We start from the raw sequence: 18,263 nt of genomic DNA, 5'->3' as shown, positions 1-18,263 counted from the left end.
ACCCAGACAGAGCGCTGTGCTGATTCTGCTTCACTGGGTTTACCAATTGTTGTGCTGATTTAATTAATTTATTTATTTGCAGATGACCTCAGAATTAAAGGTGAAAATGAGGACCACCCCTTAAAGACAAAGAAGTGTGTGACAGATCTATCATCGCCTGTGCATCTTTCCCTGAAGAGAGACTCAGAGTTACACATTCTTCAGAAAAAAGCTCCTTTCTGAATACCATGGATTTCATGGGTCCAGCTGAGATCTTGATTAGTCTTAATTCAGTCTAATTAAGATTTGAAGATAAAATTGCATACATTACACTTGTCTGAAGTACATTATGGATTTTTCAGAACAAGATACTTAGTAAGTATATTTAGAATTTTTATTATCACTCAAGAATACCTAATGGATTGATGAAAATAAATATACATCACTAAATACACTGAGACGCATGAACATGTCGACGTCTGTATGAGACAATCGGAGAGTTTATTCCTGCAAGATGATCACTTTTCACATTAAATAAAAAGTGCTGTTTCTTCTGGCTTGTTTTTTTTTTTTTTTTATTAAAATGCCAGTATCTTGACTGAGGTGTCCCTGAATGCACCAGAACTACAGAAACTCATAGAAACACACACACAAGCACACTATTGTTATGTTAAGTACAGTGCAGACTCACAGCTGAGTGATTTCACCTGCATGTGTAATTCATTGTGCCTTCAAACCTAGTCCTGTCTGTCTGTCCATCCATCCATTCATCCATCCATCCATGCATCCACCTATCTCATCCTGGTCACGGGGTTTGTGTTTGTCAATCGCACACATCCTTTAAACAAATATATTGCTTAATATAACACCCATATTCAAATAAAGGGGATAGAAGTAATCCAGCAAACTATAGGCTAATCAGTTTAACTAGCATTACTGGAAAAATAATGGAAGCTATAATCCAAGTGAAAATGGTAGATTACCTGGATGCAAATAACATTCTGAGGGATAGCCAACATGGATTTAGGAGAGGTAGATCCTGTTTAACGAATCTACTTGAGTTCTTTGAGGAAGCTACAAGTGAAATTGATCACAAAAAGGCCTACAATGTGATCTACTTGGATTTCCAGAAGGCCTTTGATGTTGTCCCCCACAAACGGCTCTTGCTAAAGCTCAAAGCTGCAGGGATTTTAGGAACTGTGGCAGTTTGGATCAAAAACTGGTTAACTGACAGGAAGCAGCGAGTAGTTATTAGAGGCACAATGTCACAGTGGGCCTGCGTTCATAGTGGGGTACCACAGGGTTCAATTTTAGGACCACTATTGTTCCTAATTTACATGAACGATATTGACACTAATACATACAGTAAACTGGTTAAATTTGCAGACGACACCAAGGTGGGTGGTGTAGCAGATACTGATCAGAGAGGCTACAACGGGATCTGGATTTAATTAGCGACTGGGCTGATACTTGGCAGATGAAATTTAACATAGATAAATGTAAGGTAATCCATGCAGGGAGTAGAAATATAAAGTACAGATATTTTATGGCTTCCACTGGTTAGCTGTTTACGAGAAAGATCTCGGTGTGTATGTTGATGCTTCCATGTCCCACTCTTGCCAGTGTGGGGAAGCAATAAAAAAGGCCAATAGAATGTTGGGTTATATCTCTAGGTGTGTGGAGTTTAAGTCAAGGGAGGTGATGTTACATTTATATAATTCCTTGGTAAGACCCCACCTAGAATATTGTGTGCAGGTTTGGTCACCATACCTTAAGAAGGACATTGCTGCCTTATAAAAGGTGCAACGGAGTGTTACGAGAAGGATTCCTGGTCTTAGAGGAATGTCTTATGAGGAGAGGTTAGCTGAGCTGAATCTGTTTAGCCTTGAGCAATGGAGCCTAAGAGGAGACATGATCCAGGTCTATAAGATTCTAATGGGTCTGGATGCTGTTCAGCCAAATGGCTACTTCAATATTAGTTTAAATACTAGAACTCGTCGCCATAAGTGGAAATTAGCGGGAGAACATTTTAAAACAAATTTGAGGAAGCATTTCTTTACACAGCATGTAGTTAGAGTATGGAATAGTCTTCCTGCTAGTGTAACGGAAGCTAAAATCCTGGGTTACTTTAAATCAGAGCTAGATAAGATTTTAACAACTCTGAGCTATTAGTTAGGTTCTCCCCAAAAGGGCTTCATGGGCCGAATGGCCTCCTCTCGTTTGTAAATTTCTTATGTTCTTAAATGGGAGTCAGCATGTTGCTCCATGGGCAATATGATTTTGTGCATTAGAAAATTAAAATTAACTTTGACACTAAATATAATGAAGAAAACTAATATAATGTGGGGTAACCATATTGGAAGTGTCTGTCATCTGATATGAATTTGCTTGATTGAATATATCAAGTGCCGAGCGACAGGTAACAGAAGCAGCACCGATATTTCATTATAAATGCTTATTTATTAATAATTCATTAAGGAATAATGTGTTTTGTAAATGTTACTCGGGAAATCCTTGAAAGGGCGAAAGAATGAAAAAATAATTAAGGGCACAAACGACTGGTTGGCGGGCACCTAATCACGGCGTTACAGCACCCCGGTTCCTAAGCAACTGGTACAAGGCCAAATAAAAAAGGAATGTAGCGTTGGTGCCATTTACATACGGCATTAACACGGCGCTGAAAGGCAGATCGCATCCCCATGTGCGTGGAATGCTAAGCCCGCGCTCCACGCTCCTTACCCGCTCGCTGTCTGACTGATGCCACCTTAATGGCATCCCCGAGCATCACGGATGTATACCAAGCTCGTTCGGGGCCTCTTTCGGGGCCACACTCCCCTCAGACACAGATGTTCTGATCCGGTATCGGGGATTCATTATGAGCTTTTCTGGGAATCTACAGTGGAGGCCAGGGGCAGAGCAGCAGCTGCTGACTCTGGGTTTAGAAAGGAAAAGCAGAGAACATCTTTATTGTCATTGTGTATCCTTATATGTTTCCAGGTACTGTACTTCACAGTTCAAAAGCATGCAGTTACACAAATAGGCCTATTTAAATAGCCTTTAGTGTGTGTGTGTGTGCGTGTGTGTGATCATTGCCTTTTTTAGACTGCAGTGATGGCAAGTTGATGGAGCAGATCTGAATGGGAGCTCAGATGATCCACTAGGATATTTTGTGGATTTTATTCTTACTTTAATTGTACCAAATTGTCTGCCCCTGTCCAGAGGTTGCATTTCAGGGACAGTAAGGGAGGGATTTAGAGCTACCTCATACATGGATCATATCCATCCATCTATCTATTTGATTCTGATTGGTTATCCTGATCAGGGTCACGGGGTCTAACGTCACATGCTGTTTTATAAGGGGGGGGCATCTTTCTCAGGTATGTAAAAACGCTTCATAGAAACAGCTGGGTTAAGCAGTTCGTCATGTTTAAGTTAAAGCCACGCCGTGTCTATGCCCTGACCCTCTGCCGACCAGCTGGCTCTTGTCCTCTTGTGTGGAAAAGTGACAGGCGGTCAAATCGGCCTCATTAATTAGATAAACAGACACATGATGGTTCATCATGGATACCCAGCTGTCCATTGCATATTCTACTTTGATTCAGCCTCATTTGAATATAACCTGAGTTCTGGACCTCGCTGGAGGAAATTTGGCGTGATTTAATAAAGCTCTGCTGTTTGTATTTATTGATTTTTAGGCCCAGGTTTCCACATTTGGTTCAAGACCAAATAAATTTTCACATTTTGAAAGTCAAGAGAGGAGAGAAAAGGGAGACTATTACGATATTTCCCATTTATACATTTTTTAGTATGCAGATTATTGATGGCGAGATGTATAATAGGTCTGTTTCCAATAGCATTTCCAGAATTATTTTCTCTCAGGCTGAGTTACGACGGTTCTCAAACCGACTTTGAGAAATGTGTGAGACATGAATAAGAAATGTTATATTAATGTTATATTAGTGTATGACAGGTAAAGATTACGCGAGTATCCCATGTGATGACTGATGTACAGGAGTCAGTTATCGATTTGGTTCTTCCAGGCCACCGGAGGGGTTTCAATATGATTTACGGACTTAGAACTTCAATTTGACCTAATTTAATTTCTGAATATTTTAGGCATCTTGGTGCTGGGCCAACTTTAAAAAAATAATAGTATAAGCTATTCGCTGTTATAATGTATAATCTCTGTTCATGGCTATAAATTCAATACTGAGCAAACTAACATGGACCAGATGTCATTGTTATTAGTCTGTGAAAATCATATCATCTCTTGTGAAAATATGAATAAAAGCTATGCAATATACTGTCAAAAGTATTGGGACACCAGCCTTTACACACACATGAACTTTAATGACATCCCATTCTTAATACATAGGCTTTAATACGGAGTTGGCCCACCCTTTGCAGCTATAACAGCTTCAACTCTTCTGTCCACAAGGTTTAGGAGTGTGTTTATGGGAATTTTTTGATGATTCTTCCAGGAGAGCATTTGTGAGGTAAGGCATTGATGTTGGATGGGAAGGCCTGGCTCGCAGTCTCCGCTCTAATTCACCCCAAATGGTGTTCTTTGGGTTGAGGTCAGGGCTCTGTGCAGGCCAGTCAAGTTCCTACACAGCAGACTTGCTCATCCATGTCCTTATGGACCTTGCTTTGTGCACTGGTGCACAGTCATGTTGGAACAGGAAGGGGCCATCCTCAAACTGTTCCCACAAAGTTGGGAGCATGGAATTGTCCAAAATGGCTTTGAATGCTGCAGCATTAAGAATTCCTTTCACTGGAACTAAGGGGCCAAGCCCAACCCCTGAAAAACAATCCCACACCATAATCCCCCCTCCACCAAACTTTACACTTGGCACAATGCACTCAAGCAAATACCATTCTCCTAGTGTAACCAGTCTAAGATGCTGCTCCTCACCGAGCAGTGAAACTGACCAGTTAATGGTCATAAAATAAAACGAAATGAAAATTAAACCAGCTCTAAAGCTTTCTTCTCTGCGTTGTGTCTTTTTACGGGGTTCTCCGATAGCGTGTGGGGGTAGAGGAAAGGATGAGCCACATCAATTGGGGTACTGGAAGTCCGTCTTCCCATTTATTGTCGAACCTGATGGATAATAGAAATTACAATCCTGCAGCTCTCCTACCCACCTCTTCCCTTGCACATAACAGAAGCAGCGAAGGCGAAAGCTAATCAACACTTTACATAAAATAACAACACATAATGGAGATGTGGAACCTACCTGATGGATAATAGAAATTACAATCCCCTCGACACCTAGCTCTCCTGCCCACCTATAATACAAATACATAGTACCTTTACATACTACTCATGTACTTTAATAAATCTATAGGCCATTCGGCAGCTCGCGCTTACGCTCTTACCTCTTCCCTTGCACATAACAGAAGGGCGAGTAAAAGCGCGCGAACGCCTTATATACGAGAGACTGCCTGTCGGGAATTGTAGTTCCTAACCACCTGATTGGTCCACATTCACATATAACACAACCTACAGAGGGATTTTTGTCAAATTATACACTTAGTAAACTCCACTCGTTACATTGGCAACCAGCAAAGCCAGATTCATCCCTCGGATACCAAACAAAGAAGCATAATTTGTCACTCCAGAGAACCCTAGAGTCCAGGGTGCTTTACACCACTGCATCTCATGCTTTGCATTGCACTTGGTCATAAAAGGCTTGGATACAGCTGCTTGGCCATAGAAACCCATTCCATAAAGTTCTCTATGCACTGCTCTTGAGCTAATCTGTAGCTATTGACTCTGCAGACAGTTGGCGACTTCTGCACACTGTGTGCCTCAGCATGCTTTGTCCCCGCTTTGTGATTTTACGTGGCCTACCACTTCATGGCTGAGTTGCTGTTGTTCCCAGTTGTTTCCACTTTGTTATAATACCACTAACCGAGAAAACGTCAGTGTGCAGAGAGAATCAAGTGTACTGTAAATGTGTCTTCAAAGTGAAACATCAACACAATGAGCTGCTTGATTGATGCATCTGCTGAGTGAATCATTTCCAGCCAATCAAATAAAACGTCCGAATCCTCAATCCAAAATTACACTAAAAGTGCTCCTTTTTGTGATCAGTCATTAGAAACTGATCTGGTCTAATTTTATACCGTTTTACATGTCCTCTCACCTACCACTTCAGCTGCTGCTCCTACCCCACCGACTCTTTTACACAACTATCCCTCCACCATCACTTTGGATGCTGCTACTACTCCGTTATCTACTCTGTGGTTACCTGTGCAACAACCCCCCACCACTACTGTTGTAACCCCCATTATATCTGGTCACCTGCCCCCATCTTTCACAGTCGATGAGGTCAGGATGGAGCTCAGACAACTACAACAAGGGAAAGCGTCTGGCCCAGATGGTCTGTGTCCATGATTATTGAAGGACTGTGCAGCCCAGCTAGCTGAACCTCTCCAGTGGCTCTTCAACACCAGTCTATGACTAGGCAAGGTCCCGGTGCAGTGGAAAACATCCTGTCTTGTACCAGTTCCCAAAGTAGGGCGACCAACTGAGTTAAACAACTACTGCCCAGTGGTCTTAACATCTCATATTATGAAGACCCTGGAGCGTCTGGTCCTTCACCTCATGAGGCCAGAGGTCACTAATGCACTGGACCCCCTCCAGTTTGCTTACCAGGAGCACATCGGTGTGGAGAATGCAGTCTTTACATGCTGCACAGGACACACATACCTGGAGGAGCCAGGATGTTATGTGAGAATCCTTTCCTTTGACTTCTCAAGGGCTTTCAATACGATGCAGCTTGGGAGGGATGGGTGTGAACCCCTCCCTGACATACTGGGTAGCAGACTACCTGACAGAGCGACCTCAGGTTGTCAGACTGGGAAACTGTGTCTCTGGGACAGTGAGGTGCAGCACCGAAGCCCCACAAGGGACAGTTCTAGCACCATTCCTGTTCTCACTCTACACAGCAGACTTTAGATACAGCACAAAATCCTGCCACATGCAGAAACACTCTGACGATACAGCAAATTGTGACATGTATCAGGAGTGGACAGGAGCAGGAATATAGGAACCTGGTGGACGCCTTCAGGAACTGGTGCAGTAGGAGCTGCCTCCAGCTTAACAACTCCAAAACCAAGGAGATGTTGGTGGATTTTAGAAGATCTATACGGCTATCAGAGTATAACTGCACTCAGACATCTCATATCAGCCGTATCAGTCCACTTTACAGGTGTATCTTACAGCATTACGTACTGTACTGTATGCCTCATTTCCACAAAAGCAGAGCCGGTGCTGGGCTGTTTCTCACTTGCTGCCTTTTCAGAATCTGCCCGCATTTCAAAAATGAATGTAGGTGGAAGTGAGTGTAAAATAAAGGTTCATACAGTAGGCTATGTATTCTGTTATGTTGCATTTATTTTGATCTGTTTTGGATTTGAAGTTTTTATAAGCTGCAGAACTGAAATTTTTTTTAAAGAGTATGATTTGTTGCGCATGGTCTCTTCTACCTGTATCCACTTTTGTCTCCTTAAAGGCTCCCCGTCTTTCTGCGTAAGTGAGTTTATTCCTTGTTCTCACTCGACGTTTTGCCCCTGTCCTTTTAAGGATCACGCAGTAAAAGAGTCTGCTGATAACTGCCTGATGATCCCTTCACCACTCAAGCGCCACAATATAATATTTATTACATCTGCAGCATGGCTTTAATTTACACTGAAAAGTTATTCTGCTAATAAGCTGGCTAGTAACAACTGCTGGCACCAGGCGATATTAGACTGTACTATAACGCGGTTATGGATTGAATTTTCTGGGTATGCGGAAGGTTTGGATGCGATAGCTCGTTGCACTTTCGCTGATGTAACAAGAACTGTTTTTTTTGCAAAGGTTCGTAAATGTTTAAATGAACTGTTATATAAAAGCAATAACATACTCACAATCATGCTTGCGGCCTGCAACATCTAACTTACAACTGAATCACCAAAGGGAAAAGGACACAGCAGAAGGGAATAGAGGGCACTGACGCTGACAATACCCCTCCTCAAACGCATAACACTGAGTATGCAAAGGTACTGCCAGGGCCACAAAGACAGGCAGGAGAAACCATGAAGGCAGAGAACAGAAACCAGATTAATGGGAACCAAAAAAAACAGGCATGCAAAACCCTGACATTGAACAGGAGGGGAACAAAGGTAGACATGGTAAACAAAAGAAGTGAGATAGGACCACCAGGTGAGGGAACAAGGCAAGAGACAGACCTAGGGGACCAGAGGGAAACAGATTTGGGGCATGGTGTGATGACTGAGGGGAAAAAACCAGGGACAAGAGGCGGGGACCGGGAAGGAGTAGGGGAACTGGAAGGGAAGGGCAAAAATGTGACTTGTTGGAACAGCTGGCCAGGAAATAGAGGGGGAAGGAGCCTAAGAGGGGCTGGACCAGTCTCGGGTTTACGAGACACAGTGGTATTAGCAGACAAGGGACAGGACACAGAAGGGTGAGGAGAGTGGACCACCACGGGCCTAAACAGAAGAACAGCCAAGCTGAGTGGTGGCATAACCGAAGCGGGAGGTTTAGTGGACGCTTGTGAACTGTGGGGCAAGAATCAGAGGGTGACAAGGGGACTGCAGGACCGTAGGATGACAAGGGACCTGGGCTTTGGGAGCTTTGGAGCTTGGGCATAGTAGGAGCAAGCTACTTCCTCGGCCTCCTCTTCTCTTCTTGGGAAGGAGACTGGAAGACCCCATATCCTCCTCAGAATCTGAAACTCACTGGAACTGCACCCTCAAGACTAGAGACTGGGCAGTTCTTGAGACACGGCGGCGGGCTCCCCCAGGCAGGGCACTCGAGACGCGGCGGCGGGCTCCCCCAGGTAGGGCTCCTTTTGGGCCAGACTCAAAAAACTAGTAGCAGTGGGCTCCCCTGGGCAGAAGACTGGAGGCTTGGGAGACAGTGAAAATGCTGCCAGTGGATGCTCTCCAGTCCATTCTCCTCCTTGATAAGTGAAGTAGGCGGACAGGGCTGAGGTGGAACTCCTGAAGGTGATGGCCCACTGCTGAGCCAACAGCAGGTGCTGTCCTCCTCTTCATAGAGAACTTGGGGACCCAAGGAACCGACATCACTGTGACTGGTGCTGGTCAGGAGCAGAAACTGATCCAGGGGGTGGGCAACTTGAGCACCACTGGGGCTGCGGCAGGTGCCAGGGACACATATCCTAGCGTGACAGATGTTGCGGAGCCTGAGGATCATGTTTTGGAGTCGGTCATTCTGTTATAAACGCGGGGCATGGTGCAAACACGTGCAGGAAGAATTAAAAGGTGGACAATCTACTTATAGCTCAGAAACAACAAGGCGGTTCATTAATCACACTGGGGTACAGTACAAAACAAAATGACCAACTGAGGAAAAGAACATAGGCAGGCACTAAAATACAAACAGACAACCGGGCTAACGAGGGAATAGATGTGGCACATGAAGCAAAAACAACCAATCCACAGAGACAAAAGGCAGGACAATTAACAAGTACAAGACAATTAACGGGTATGCCTGCTGGCCAAAGATGAAAGGACATGGGAGAAGGGATCAGAGGGCACTGACTCTGAGAGTTCCAAATTTAACTGAATTAATAGTCACCTACCAGCCAATCTGAAAATATAATTAGTTGTTTACAGGTAAATTCCAAAAGAAGTTATATATGATCCCACTGCAAGCATGGTATTACATGGATGTGCACACAGTTGGAGTGCAGAAAAGGTGGAAGAGCAAGGACCGATGAATGTGGTAAGGAGGGCTCTCAAGTCTCACTGACCGTGAGACACATACTTCATCCCTAATTAAATCCATCCATCCATCCATTAACTTCCGCTTATCTGAGGTCGGGTCGCGGGGGCAGCTGTCTCAGCAGGGAAACCCAGACTTCCCTCTCCCCGGCCACTTCCTCCAGCTCCTCTGGGGGAATCCCGAGGCGTTCCCAGGCCAGCCGAGAGACAAAGTCCCTCCAGCATGTCCTGGGTCTTCCCCGGGGCCTCCTCCCAGTGGGACATGCCCAGAACACCTAAACAGGGAGGCGTCCAGGAGGCATCCTAAGCAGATGCCCGAGCCACCTCATCTGGCTCCTCTCAATGCGGAGGAGCAGCGGCTCTACTCTGAGTCCCTCCCGAATGACCGAGCTCCTCACCCTATCTCTAAGGGAAAGCCCAGCCACCCTGCGGAGAAAACTCATTTCGGCCACTTGCACTCGCGATCTCGTTCTTTCGGTCACTACCCACAGCTCGTGACCATGGGTGAGGGTAGGAACGTAGATCGACTGGTAAATCGAGAGCTTTGCCTTTTGGCTCAGCTCCTTCTTCACCATGACAGACCGATTCAGCGCCCGCATCACTACTGAAGGCGCACAGATCCACCTGTCGATCTCCCACTCCATCCTTCCCTCACTCGTGAACAAGACCCCAAGACACTTAAACTCCTCCACTTGGGGAAGGACCTCCTCCCCAACCCGGAGAGAGCATTCCACCCTTTTCTGGCAGAGGACCATGGTCTCGGATTTGGAGGTGCTGATCTTCATTCCAGTCACTTCACACTTGGCTGCGAACTGTTCCAGTGAGAGCCGAAGGTCATGGTCTGATGAGGCCAACAGAACCACATCATCTGCAAAAAAGCAGAGACCTAATCCTGAGGTCACCAAACCGAACACCCTCAACACCCTGGCTGGGCCAAGAAATTATGTCCATAAAGGTTATGAACAGAATCGGTGATAAAGGGCAGCCCTGGTGGAGTCCAACCCTCACCGGGAACGAGTCCGACTTATTGCCGGCAATGCGGACCAAGCTCTGATACCGGTTGTACGGGGACCGAACAGTCCTTCTAAGGCAGCCTGGCACCCCATACTCCCGGAGCACTCCCCACAGGACTCCCTGAGGGACGTGGTCGAATGCCTTCTCCAAGTCCACAAATCACATGTAGACTGGTTGGGCAAACTCCCACGCACCCTCCAGGACCCTGCCGAGAGTATAGAGCCGGTCCATTGTTCCACGGCCAGGGCGAAAACCACACTGCTCCTCCTGAATCCGAGGACCCCAGTCTGCCAATCCAGAGGCACCGCCCCCGATGTCCACGCGATGCCGCAGATGCGTGTCAACCAAGACAGCCCTGCAACATCCAGAGCCTTTAGAAACTCCTGGCGGATCTCATCCACCCCCTGGGCCCAGCCACCGAGGTGCTTTTTAACCACCTCAGCGACCTCTGCCCCAGAGATAGGCAAGTCCACCCCCAAGTGCTCAGACTCTGCTTCCTCATTGGAAGGCGTGTCGGTGGGATTGAGGAGGTCTTCGAAGTATTCCTTCCACTGACCCACAACGTCCCGAGCTGAGGTCAGCAGCGCATCATCCCCACCATAAACAGTGTTGATGCTGCACCGCTTTCCCGCCCTGAGACACCGGATGGTGGACTAGAATCTCCTCGAAGCTGTCCGGAAGTCGTTCTCCATGGCCTCACCAAACTCCTCCCATACCCGAGTTTTTCCCTCAGCGACCGCCGAAGTCGTGTTCCGCTTGGCCCGCCGGAACTCATTAGCTGCTTCCGGAGTCCCACAGGCTAAAAAGGCCCGAAACGGACTCCTTCTTCCGCTGACGGCATCCCTCACCGCCAGTGTCCACCAGCAGGTTTGGGGATTGCCGCCGCGACAAGCACCGACCACCTTACGGCCACAGCTCTGGTCAGCCGCCTCCACAATGGAGGCGCAGAACATGGCCCATTCGGACTCGATGTCCCCCGCCTCCACCGGGACTTGGGCGAAGTTCTGCCGGAGGTAGGAGTTGAAACCCCCTCTGACAGGGGATTCCGCCAGACGTTCCCAGCAGTCCCGCATTATACGCTTAGGTCTGCCAGGTCTGACCGGCTTCCTCCCCCACCAGTGGAGCTAACCCACCACCAGGTAGTGATCTGTTGACATCTCCGCCCCTCTCCTCACCTGAGAGTCCAATACATGTGGCCGCAAATCCAATGACATGACCACAAAGTCGATCATCGAACTGCGGCCTAGGGTGTCCTGGTGCCAAGTGCACATATGGACACCCTTATGCTTGAACATGGTGTTCATTATGAACAATCCGTGACGAGCACAGAAGTCCAACAACAAAACACCACTCAGGTTCAGATCAGGGGGGCCGTTCCTCCCAATCACGCCCCTCCAGGTCTCACTGTCATTGCCCACGTGAGCATTGAAGTCCCCCAGCAGAACAAGAGACTCCCTGGGAGGAGCGCTCTCCAACACCCCTTCCAAGGAATCCAAAAAGGGTGGGTATTCTGAACTTCTGTTTCGCGCATAAGCGCAAACAACAGTCAGGACCCATCCCCCCACTCGAAGGCGAAGGCAGGCTACCCTCTCATCCACCGCGGTAAACCCCAATGTACAAGTGCCCAGCCAGGGGGCAATAAGTATGCCCACCCCAGCTCAGCACCTCTCCCTGTGAGCAACTCCAAAGTGGAAGAGGGTCCAACCCCCTTCGAAGAGACTGGTTCCAGAGCCCAAGCCGTGCTTCAAGGTGAGCCCGAGTATATCTAGTCAGAACCTCACAGCCTCGCGCACCAGCTCAGGCTCCTTCCGCACCAGAGAGGTGACATTCCATGTCCCTAGAGCTAGCTTCTGCAGCCGAGGATCAGACCGCCAACTCACACTGCACCCGACCCCTATGGCCCCTCCTACAGGTGGTGAGCCCATTGGAGGGGGGACCCACGTGCCTTGTTCGGGCTGTACCCGACCAGGCCCCATGGGTGCAGGCCTGGCCACCAGAATGAGAGCTGTATTGTACGGACCTAAGGTGACATGGTGGTGGAGGACTCCATTCTGTGTGATTGCTGCACAGAGGGGAATGTTCCCCCCGTATTGCCCTGGCACATTTGAAATAGCTCTGTGACCAAATATATTCCTTCCACGCCTTCTGACCTTTGTAAGGTTAAACCCTGCCTCATCAATGTATATGAACTGGTGAGGGATTTCCTCAGCATCCATTTGCAAAACTCTCTGGAACACAGAAAACATGCAAGTCAAAACAGGTCTTGCCAGACAGTAGATCTAAATGTAAAAAGTACAGTATGCAGGTAGTGACCAATACTTACCTCCACGTAGTCATGCTGCAGGTTTTTCACCCAGTCTGAATTTCTTTCAAATGGCACTTTGTACAGTTGTTTCATCTGGATGTGATTTTACTTTAGGATATGAGCCAGTGTAGAAAGAGATACCTGGTGAATGTTGCCAAAAACTGTTTGGTCACTGACAATGTCATTTTGAATTCCCTGAGTCTTATTGCCTATTAAGGAAAATATCACATGATTTGGCATGGGCACCAGAAAGTTCTGATGTACTATATCCTGTAAGCTACCAATTTACTGTAAACAGAGGAGATGTTTTTCACCTATGCTATTGATGAAATGTCCGGAACACAATGCCACTATATATCTGCTGAGGCTTGGCTGGACTCCCTCAGTGTCAACCCATGATTTACATGATTTGCAATTACCTATCATAATGTCCATGCAAACAGCAAGCATTTCTTGGTACTCTGGACTACCTTCTCAGAAATCCTGCACCCTCTCTTCCACCTCAAGCAGCTCAACAGACTGCAGGCTCAATCCCAGGGTTCTCACTGTCCAGTTTTGCTGGGCCAACCTGCCTCGATGCAACCCAATGGCCTGCAGTGGAACTGCAGAGTATGTGTCAAGGAACAGAAACATATATACATACACACAAGCAGTTGTGCATCTTCTTCATGCCTAAGGCCTAAGACATTTGACATCACTTCCAAAACACCTCCCTCCATCCTAATCCATGAATTTTATTTCCACACTCCCCCTTTTGAACATGTGAACACTTGTGTCGTTCACAAGATATTAGAGTCAGAGTCTTTCCCTGAATCCTCTTTATCCCACTCGCAATAACCATGCCCATTGCTGAATCCCCACGGGGAAAAAACGGAAGGTCGGATCTCCAATCAGGACATCTACTGGTCACCGATGTATTCTGGAAGTTGCCAATCCACACGAATGTGGGTCCACACAAGACCTAGAACACGTTGTAGCCTACAAGAGAGGCTAACAGATAAACCTATTGGGGCAAAGGGAACACCCACATAGACTGTCTCATGAACACTTCACAGGGGCCATACCCATCTGCTGGTGCATCTGGGCTCTCAAACTCAATAAGGCAAGTGGCAACAGCAACACAACAGCAAGCCATCCACATATTGGATGAGAGTACTTCCTCCTGAAGCACAAAACTCCATATTTTTTGCCAATTCCATACACACTGGACGCTTCTGTGTAACCTTGTGGCATCACTGTCCAGGTCCACCTCTTCCCTTTAAAGGTAAATGCAAACCAATTCTGTGAATCTGGATGCAAAAAAAAAGGCGTTAACCAAGGCCACCACTGAATACCACTTTGCCTCAGCTGGAAATGAGGCCAATAATGTCACTGGGTTAGGAACAACGAGGACTCGAGGGTGTATGGCTGCATTAACACTGCACAAATCCTACACAAACTTCCACGTGTTGTTTGCCTTTTCTACAGACAATATAGGAGAGTTGATGGGAGAATAAACTATTTCCTTTATAGCCCCCCTTTTTACCAAATCTGCTTGTATTTCTGAGATTTCCTCCTCACCTTCCCTAGATAATGGATACTAGGCTTTGTGTGGTCGATAGTCAGACCTGGGGTGGACGACTAAAGGCTTGGCTGAAATGATTCTCCCAAAATCATTCTTATCTTTCACCCAAAGTCAATCAGGCACACTGACTAACCAATATGGAAGTACCTTCTCAGGGAAAAAGTCACATTCTTGACATCTGACCTCTACCATCGGAGAAATCAGTTTTTTCTGGACCACTCCATCAGCACTAACCCACTGATTTTCCCCAAATTTTACACAATCAATTCTGTCATTACACTTTTGAACCCATGGTTCTAAATCCTAAATCTCCTTTTCCATATGACACATGAGGTACTAATCCTCCCTCATACCATCTTTATTGTTCAGGGGATAGGGACACGAAGGCCGCTGATAGTCAGGTTGTTCCTGTCCGTCTGGAATTAACAGTATCATCAATTACCAAGCAGCAAATACTGTAGCTGACAGGGGTCATAAATTCAAAGTCTCTGAAATCATCGCAAATCCATTTTTCCCCACCCCTATTTGAATTCTCAATTTACCCATTAAGTCACGTCCCAACAGATTAACGGGGCAGTGGGACGTAATTGGAAAATTGTGACAACATACAGTGCAGTCTGGGCCGATGCCCACAGATAGAGGGTCAGTTTCATTCAGGAAGACAGGAATCTCGGGGGCTCCTGGGTATGACGTTAAACTGTGTCCGGCCCTGCAAGCAGTCCTCCAATTTGCAGGGAAACAGTTTTTTGGGGGTTGCTGGTGAGACTGGCACTCCACCACTGTCTCTGAGGTACATAGACCGGGGAGTGGCCAGATCTCTATAGGTGAGTATACATGTACAGTGCCTTGCAAAAGTATTCACCTCCCTTGGCATTGTCTCTGTCTTGTTCCCTTACAACCAGTAATTTCAAAGGAATTTTGAGGGGGTTGTATCATTTAATTTACACAACACAACTACCACTTAGCAGATGCAAATTATTTTTCTTTTTATTGTGAAACAAACAGGTAATGACAAAAAAAGAAAACCTGAGCGTGCATAACTATTCACCCCCTCCCTGAGTCAATACCTTGTACAGCCACCTTTTAATAATAATAATCGATCCTTTGTTATCCCCGTGGGGAAATTCTTTTTTACGCCTCCCTCAACTTTGCTCTTTGTAGAGCAAGCTGTCCTTGAAGGGCAGCCACCCGTTGGGGCGCCCAAGGAGCTGAGGGTTAAGGGCCTTGCTCAAGGACTCGCAGACGTGCTGAGACTGGGTTTGAACCAACGACCTTTTAATTACAGGCACAGTCCATTGAGCCACACACTGCCCCTACAGCAATTACAGCAACAAGTCTCTTTGGGTACATCCCCACAAGCTTAGCACATCTAGACACTGGTATTTTTGCCCATTCTTCATGGAAAACTGCTCCAGCTCTTTCAAGTTGGGTGGGTGTTGCTTGTGTACAGTGATCTTTACACCATACCAGAGATTCTCAATTGGATTGAGGTCTGGGCTTTTTCTCTTTAAACCACTGGAGTGTTGCTTTAGCAGTGTATTTAGGGGCATTGTCCTGCTGGAAGGTGAACCTCCATACCAGTCTCAAATCTCTGGAGCAGGTTTCTCTGAAGAATTCCTCTATATTTTGCACCATCCATCTTTCCTTCAATTCTGACCAGTTTCCCAGTCCCTGTCGATGAAAGACATCCCCACTGCATGATGCTACCCCCACCAGGCTTCACTGTGGGGATGGTGTTCTCAGCATGATGAGAGGTGTTACGTTTGCGCCAGACATAGCGTTGTCCTTGATGGCCAAAAAGTTCTGTTTTAGTCTCATCTGACCACAGCACCTTCTTCCACATGTTTGGGGAGTCTCCAATATGCCTTTTGGCAAATTTCAAACGTTTTTTTTAATAAGCAATGGCTTTCCATGATGCTGAGCTCTGTGCAGTGTGCGGTTGGCTTATAGTGGTCCTATGGACAGTTACTCCCATTTCTGCAGTAGAGCCACCCAGCTCCTTCAGGGTTATGTTTGGCTTCTTGGTTGCTGCTCTGATTAATGCCCTCCTTTCCAAGTCTGTGAGTTTTGGTGGACGACGGCTGTCAGAACAGGTGTATATACTGTATACTGAGATCATTTTACACTTAGGTTGCTCACAGGTGGATCGTATTTAACTAATTAAGTAGCTTTCTAAGGTAGTGGTTGGGGCTCCAAAGCAAAGGCGGTGGAAACATGCACACACCACTTTTCAGTTTTATATTTTTAAGAATTATTTAAAACCAGATTTTTTTTCCGTGTTGACTTCATTAATCTGTAGTTTTTTTTTTGTAGGTCCATCACATGAAATCTAATCGAAAAACCATTTAAATTACAGGTTGTAAAGGGACAAAATAGAGAGAATGCCTAGGGGGGTGAGTACTTTTGCAAGGCACTGTACCTACTTTTGGTCTGGTTGGCCTGATGGCTGCCATACTCAGGGAGTAGCCGTTGCTGTAGCGGATCAACTCCTTCCGATGGTGTCTCATGCCATTCCTTTCAACAAGCGTATTATGAGGCTCAGGTTAAGGCACTCTTTGGGTGTCTTGTCTCTTGTCTCAGTGTATGCTCCAACCGCGGTGAGTGATGTCTCATTGAGGGAGACATTTTACTCGTATCTTCGCTCGGATGGAGTGGTGACTCTGAAGCCTGCTCCTTACACACTGTAATCAATGCATGATCCTTACACACTGTAATCAGTGCCTGCTCCTTACACACTGTATCAGTGCATGCTCCTTACACACTGTATCAGTGCATGCTCCTTACACACTGTAATCAGTGCATGATCCTTACGCACTGTAATCAGTGCATGCTCCTTACACACTGTAATCAATGCATGCTCCTTACACACTGTAATCAGTGCATGCTCCTTACACACTGTATCAGTGCATGATCCTTACGCACTGTAATCAGTGCATGCTCCTTACACACTGTAATCAATGCATGCTCCTTACACACTGTAATCAGTGCATGCTCCTTACACACTGTATCAGTGCATGCTCCTTACACACTGTAATCAGTGCATGCATGCTCCTTACACACTGTATCAGTGCATGCTCCTTACCTTCGCTCGGTGGTTGAAGGGTGCCCACGAGGTGACACTCTTCTGGCCATGGGTAATGTCAATGCGACCACTGGCACTGACAGGGCTGGCTATGAGGATTGTGTCAGTCCCCATGGGTTTGGTGACCATGGTGAAAGTGGGTCCATGTTCCTTGACCTTGCGAAAGGTCTGAGGCTGCAGGTTGCTGGATCCTGGTTCCAATGCCCTGAGCCACATTGTTGGACTTGGTACTCCAATACTGGTGGTGGAGCGAAGGAGATCGATCACATCCTCATGGGCAGATGCTGGAAGCTCCTACAGAACTGCAGGGTCTACAAGTACCCAGTTTATGAATTCTGAGGGCAGATAAGGAGGTGTTTGTTAGACAAATTTGTGGTCAGGTGACATACCATCTGTGGTCTAGTGACCCACGTCCTGCTTACAGAGGAATCAAAGTATTACACACATCTGAACCTGTTCCTTGGAGACTTGCAGTCAGGGCGGTGGATAGGACGGTCCATACACATGACACTGCAGCTGTGACCCGCTGTGCCAGCTACTTTGAGCAGTTGATTAAACCTGAC

The sequence above is a fragment of the Paramormyrops kingsleyae genome, chromosome 4, assembly GCF_048594095.1.
Source record: "Paramormyrops kingsleyae isolate MSU_618 chromosome 4, PKINGS_0.4, whole genome shotgun sequence".
NCBI classification, from domain to species: Eukaryota; Metazoa; Chordata; class Actinopteri; order Osteoglossiformes; family Mormyridae; genus Paramormyrops; species Paramormyrops kingsleyae.
This window is presented reverse-complemented; position numbering follows the sequence as displayed.